Genomic DNA, 6921 nt, shown 5'->3' on the forward strand with positions numbered 1-6921 from the left:
AATCCAATATCGACATGCTCACCACTGAATATGAGCTCTTTCGGATGAAGGATGATGAGTCTATACAAGATATGCACACCAGATTCAACTCCATCATAAATGAGCTTCATTCACTTGGAGATGTCATTCCCAGAAACAAGCTTGTAAGAAAAATCCTCAGTGTTCTACCTGGTTCTTGGGAAATTAAGGTAAATGCCATCACTGAAGCTAAAGATCTACAAACTCTGACCATGGATGAGTTGATTGGTAATCTGAAGACATACGAGATGAAAAGAAAGAAAGACAGTGAAAGAAAAGAGCCCAAGAAGGAAAAGAACCTGGTACTCAATGCTGAAAGCAACGACTCAAGTGATGAAGATAGTGACATGGCCTATCTTACTAAGAGATTTCAAAAGATGGTTCGAAGAAATGGTGGCATACCAAAGTGGGGTAGTTCAAGTAAAACAAGGAACAACGATATCTATCACATATGTGGAAAGTCAGGGCATTTCATCAAAGACTGCCCACTCGCGAAACAGGAGCAATACAAGCAAAATCCTGACAAAGCAGCAAAAAGGAACTTGGTTCCAGATAAACGATTCAATCGAAAATTGCTGCTGACAATATTGTTAAGTAGGCTCTTGCTGTTTGGGGAGACTTCTCTAGTGAATCCAAAAGGGAACCAGATGCAGAAAACAGTTCCATGATGGCAGTGAAAACTGAAGCAATGAAGTATGATTCACTATTCGTGCTGATGGCTCAGTCTGATGATGATGAAGAAGATGAAGACGATGAGGTAAACTTTAGGGATGTTCAGAGAAATCTGAAATCCTACTCTTCTAAGAAGCTAAGGTTATTAGCTAATGTCCTAATTGTTGCCTATTATAGCCTTGTAAATGATAAGGAGATCTTGACCATAGAACTAGAAGAGGCTGAACAATCTAGAGATGATCTAGTGGTCCGTGTAGTGGACTTAAATGAGACCATAGCTAATCTTGAAAAAGAAAAGGAAGCCTTGAATAAAAGAATAACTAGTGTGGAAAATGAGAGAGACAATATGATGGTAGTAGTTGTTGGTCTAAAAGAAACAATAGAAGGTCTTAGCAATGAGAAACACACCTTAGAAGAAAAAATTGCCACTACTGAAGAAGAAAGGGATGACCTATTAGTAATATGCACCAATCTAAAGGAAACCATTGAGGGAATCAATGGAGAACATATGAATGTGAGTCTTGGAAAAGAGAAAGAAGTAGCCAGTGAGACTTACATCATGCTTGAAAAGGAGTTAATTGTTGTAAAAACCAATCTCTATAGTGAACTCGAGAAGAATCAGCAACTTCAAGCTGAATTGGAGAAAGTAAGAATTGATCTTGAGAAATCTCTAAAGTGGACCTGGTCCTTAGATGTTGTCACTACCATGTATCTTAACAATAGTGGTAATAGGCAGGGCATCGGGTTCAAAAGGGAGAAAACTCCTTACAACCCTCACAGTAAGTATGTCACTGTACCTGATAACTGGCTATGTATCCACTATGGGAACAATGGGCATTTTAAAGAAAATTGCCCGGCCAGGGTTCAGTCTGCTCAGAAAAACAAAGTGTTTACTGATAAAGTGACTACTAACAAAGGACCAAGTACAACTCACAAGAAGCGGGTGTTGCCTGCATGGACTAGGAAAGCCCTCATTTATCCTTTCTATCATAACAAGGGACCCAAACTAGTTTAGGTTCCTAAATCTAATCCTTGATTTGCATGAGCAGGGAACAATGAGAGGAAGTGGACTGCGATGGACTATGGACTGTGGATGCTTAAAAGCACGCAACTGAAAACATCATGTATCTCTTCTCACTGAAAGCCCTGTAGGAAGGGAATGTATCCTTAAAAAGGAAGTAGAGGGTACATTCTCAGTGAATGAAAAGTTGGAAAGGTTATTTTGGCACTCAAGTGGGAACGCGTACTATTTGAATGGCCAGAAAAGTACAGTCACCAATCTGATAACTGGCCAAGTGGTCTCAGTGGACAAAGGAAACAAGAATATCCACTCCGATTAACTATGAATCTCCATAAGCTAGTGGTATAAGATGGGTGAAGTCGAAACCTTGGCATGAAGGATTGATATATACAAGCTTCTCATCTCCAAATAAATTAACTCAGTAGGACCTGATCCGTGGTCTGCCAAACTCAAGAGTCACCTGGACATGGGTTCACCAAACAAGAGGAGACTCTCGAGGTGTTAATGGTTCTTGCCAAAAGGATTCAAGCAAAACCAAAAAAAGAAAAGAAGGGATCACGTACAATTTCTCAACACCAAGGACACCACAACAAAATGGTATTGCCGAAGGAAAGAACAGAACTGGAAAATGCGGCATGGACAATGCTCATCGACTATGGAATCGCCAAGAAATTTTGGCAAAAAGTAGTAAATATTGCTTTCTACTTGGTGAACAGGTGTCTGATTAGGTCCCTCCTGAATCAAAACCCACCATGAGCTGCCAGACGGAAGAAAATGCCCTCTTTACTAAAAGACAACTCATCTAAGAACCATCTTGACTGAAAATGCCATGTTCTCGACAACAGGAAGGATCAACTTAGGAAGTTCAATGCAAAATACGAGCGAAGGAATCTTTCTGGGGTACTCTCCACAAATCAAGGCCTCAAAGTCTCCAACACAGGGTACACTCATTGGAAGGACGTGCTCATGGGGTATTCAACAAGTCACCTCCTTTAGCCAAGGAAGAAACGATGATGATCAATATGCTGAACCAACTCTAGTCCCTGGGAAATATCTGAGGCATCAAATAAGGAGGTTGATAAAATGAGTAAGATGAAGGAGACTGGCGAAAGACAATGCAACATCATCCTCCACGTCTTATAGGAACCTGGTACATCATATACTACCACTGAAGCTGAAGGAAAAGTAGAGATGCAGCTCATGGCACTCCACAAGCAACAAAACACAAAGTGTGGGGAATTTAGATTAACCTCCAAATCTCCCCTACCAATCAAACTTCAGTCTCAAATTGGAAACACAAAGGCTCCCATCTGCGTGACAATTCAATCACTTTCTTTTATTCTAGAGTTAGATAAGTATTTTAAAAAAAATCTTTTTCTTTAGTCCCTTCTATATCTCCACTCCTGAATAGAATCCAAAGTGTAAGTCCGTAGGAATCCTACTTGAAGGCTGCCCATAGAAATTTGAGATACCTTAATGGAACTCAGGACCTGGTCCTGTGTTACCCCTCAGGTGACAGTGTTTTTAATCCCGTTGGATATGATGATGTTAACTATGCAGGTTTTTCTGTGGAAAGGAAAAGCACTTCTGGAACGGTTCACTTGTCATGACTCATGCCTCATTATGTGGGAGACAAATAAGCAAAACTCAATGGCCTCGTCAATAACTGAAGAAGAATCTCAAAACAAGAGGACCAAGCACATTGAAGGGTGAGATTATCTTCTGCGGGTCAATATGAAGAAAGGGTTGATCTGTGGAAAGTCTTGCAGAATAGAAGACCAAATTCCAGATATCTGTATCAAAGCCTTGAGTAGAGAATATTCTGGATCAGACAAGGTGAAGATAGGGTCATAAGAGTCTAATGAAGAACCCGATCCTCTATCAACTGGCTATGCAAGACACCGTCAGGTAAAGTTAGCTAAAGTGTTTTCTGACCAAGCCTAACTCACATCAATACCGTTGTAGGTAAACACGTATGACGATCATAGAAGCTAAAGGTACAGTTCTGAACTGCGAGGGAGGAGCTGCTAAAAATCTTTTTCAAAAATGATTGATCCGGCATCATGTTCTTGTACCTTAGGTTAGTAGTAATGTGCTTATTCTACATGCCTTCTCAAAACAATTTTTTTTTGTGTTTAACAAAATTAACTCAACTGCCACATCATCCAACTTTTCAAAGTCTACATGTCATGTGTTGTCTATCAAATCCCTTCATCCCCTCTGCACGACAACACTTTCCCAAAAACCTATCACCGTTTTTAGAACTATTTAGAACCTGTTTCTCTCTCTCTTCTCATCATTAGCACTTCTTCCAATAAAACTTTCTTTCTCTCTCACGACAAGTCATGAACCTTCATTTCCTTTGTATAGCTGAGATCTTCTCGTCATCTCTTTCTCTCACTCTACTCGCCTACCAAGTACTCCTCTAATAGCGATCGAACAATCGTCTCATTCTCCCACCATTAACACTGCTCCCACTTCCTTATTATCCTTGAAATCATCCCCAAAGCATCACTATTTCACGCCTTCTACTACCTTACCCACTCTTGGATCCTCCTCCATTCCTACAGTATTCCCTTTTCTGATAAACCCTATTTACCATCATTTTGAAAACCCTATGTCTTGTCACTCCAATGATCTTATCAAAAAACACTCAGGAGGTTTTACTCCTCAAGTGTTAGAAGCCCCTGAGGATGATCCTGATCAGTATCTGAACTCCTCCATGTTGGACTTAGTGACTCTCAAAGAGTCACCAGAAAAAGAAGCAGCGCATAACATCATGGCTATAGCTGCTGAGAGTCAGATGAATGAAGGAGCATATCTCTCGTCTGAGTACCAGGGGGAAGAAATTCCATTCTTAAAAGATTTAAAAACCACAACACTCCTCGAGTCCTTGGCTCATGAGATATTCTCAGAAAAACCTTCTGATGAACCTGATTCTCCTCCATGCAAACCCACTCCTGCACTTCCTATTCACTCTAAACTCGTAGAGTCTTCCTCTAAATCACCCACTATCAGGTCACAGTAGCAAGAGATTTTTGAATCCACATTACAGAAAAGTAAGAGAAGTGTCAAGACAAGGAAAAAGAGGAAAATGAATCCAAAGGATTTTGTCATTAATAAGAGTGTGTCAGTAAATTGGATTGACAAAGATGCTCCAAGGGAACCTGGTTCCTTAGTACAACAATCTATGAAGGCTCAAAAGTCTATGAAAAAGGCCTTCGATGAAAGTAGTGAGGAACAGAAAGGGTTATCCCTGAAGGACAACAACAAGTTTAAACGGAGCCAAACTGAGCTAGCCGTGTCTGAGGACAATACTATTGGGATAGCAAGTTGGAAAATAAAGTTTGCTGAAGGGTCTAGCGAGCAAAAATGGGAAACTGTTAAAGAACCTGGTGTACTGAGGTCCATGCCCTGTGATGGTGGTCTTTGGCAGTAGAGATTAAGAACTCAAAAAGTGTTATGGGGTCGTACATTTGATTCAGCAATTTCGGAGATGGCATGCATGAGACAAATGTTGGAGATTGTGGAATTTCAACAATGGGAACAGTTGTTTGAAGGGAGAATGCCTCTGGTGTATGAAGATGCAGTACAAACTTTTTACGCATCTCTTTTCACTATCGAGGGGGATCATATTTGTGCGCTCGTAAATAGTGTAGAAATTGTACTCGATGATTCAACATTTGGAAAGGTTCTCAAAATTCCGTGGGAAGGTATGTCCTCAATTAAGGGTGTTTGTGGTGTAAACTTCAGGAGAGCCATCATGAAGGAGCAAGCTATTCAACAAGGGGAACATGTGCATAAAAAGATATTGCTTCTTGAGTATCAACTTCTCTTTGAACTGGTCAATAAGGTGTTCCTCTGGCTTCTATTTTCTGTCATGTTGTGTGCACATATATGGCGTGAGCTAGCTGTGTAAAACTTCTTTATGTTGATTACCTGCTTGTGCTCTTTTTAATGATGCCAAAAGGGGGAAGAATATTTCAGGGGTGTGAGTGGGGAAGCTCTGAGATTAAGGGGGAACCAATCAGTTCATGGAATTAATGGGAAATCAAAAAGAAAAAGATATCTGACATTAAGGGGGAACTATGTGTAATGGGGAAATCAAACGGAAAAGGAGATCTGAGATTAAGGGGGAACTATGTGTAGTTCTAGTATCTTATAAAGAGATATGAGATTAAGGGGGAACTATGTGTAGTTCTGGTATCTTGTTTGGTTATTTTGGCTCTAAACAAATACTATCCATACCTAAACTTGTCATCATCAAAAAGGAGAAAATTGATGGGTTTTCAATATCATGGCCTTATGCTTCGTATGTTTTGATAATCTAACAAACTTGTTGTGAAGAACCAGACAGAGAACCTTAGCCCACAGGGTATACATTTTATGTGACCTGGTCAAAGTCTTAAAATCAGCAAATGAATGAACGACCACAGGGAGGAAATTCAATAGGGACCTGGTGAATTAGTCCCTCAGGGGTCTCCAGCACAAGCACAAGACAATGACTATATGCAAACATTATAAAGAGAAACACAACAGGGACCTAATCCCTCAGGGTTCTCTGACAGAAGTACAAGTCAAATGTACAACTGGAACGTAGAAATAGAACGTGACCATCTAGCAACTGTCACAGAAGAGGAACACAACTAGGACCTGGTCCATTGGTGTGTTCTGACAGAAGTACAAGCCGACTATCCAGCTGGAACGTGACTGCACAGAAGTGGCTGTAGAGATAGTACAACAGTCACTTCTCATTAGGAAGAAGTGTGCACCAAAGAGTTGACATCACTATTTATTGTGATATCTTTTGTGATAAAACAACCTGGTGTAAGACACACCATTTGTGTGCATTCAATGGTATTCTCTCAAGCAACAATAGTATTCATTCGTCATTAAAGTCACTGGTGTCAAGAACAAGAAGACGACTCCACTAAGGATCAGTTTCTTAATGAGTTTATGTACATCCGTAGTTGAGTTGTAATCTTGTTATTTGCTCTTCATTGTATTTCCTAGTTTGCTTTCTTAGAAGATTGTCTTAGGAACAAACCAAAATTCGTAAACTTCCGAGTTTATGTTGTGACTAGGAATAGTCATAAGCTTAAAGCCTTTATAACTAGGATAGTTATAGAGTGGCTTGTGGTGGGTGCATCACAAGTTTGTTGAAGTCTTTGAAATAAGGTTTTTGCAAAGTTGCTTGTAATAGGAAGATT

Source organism: Nicotiana sylvestris, chromosome 7 (assembly GCF_000393655.2).
Source record: "Nicotiana sylvestris chromosome 7, ASM39365v2, whole genome shotgun sequence".
Taxonomy (NCBI): Eukaryota; Viridiplantae; Streptophyta; class Magnoliopsida; order Solanales; family Solanaceae; genus Nicotiana; species Nicotiana sylvestris.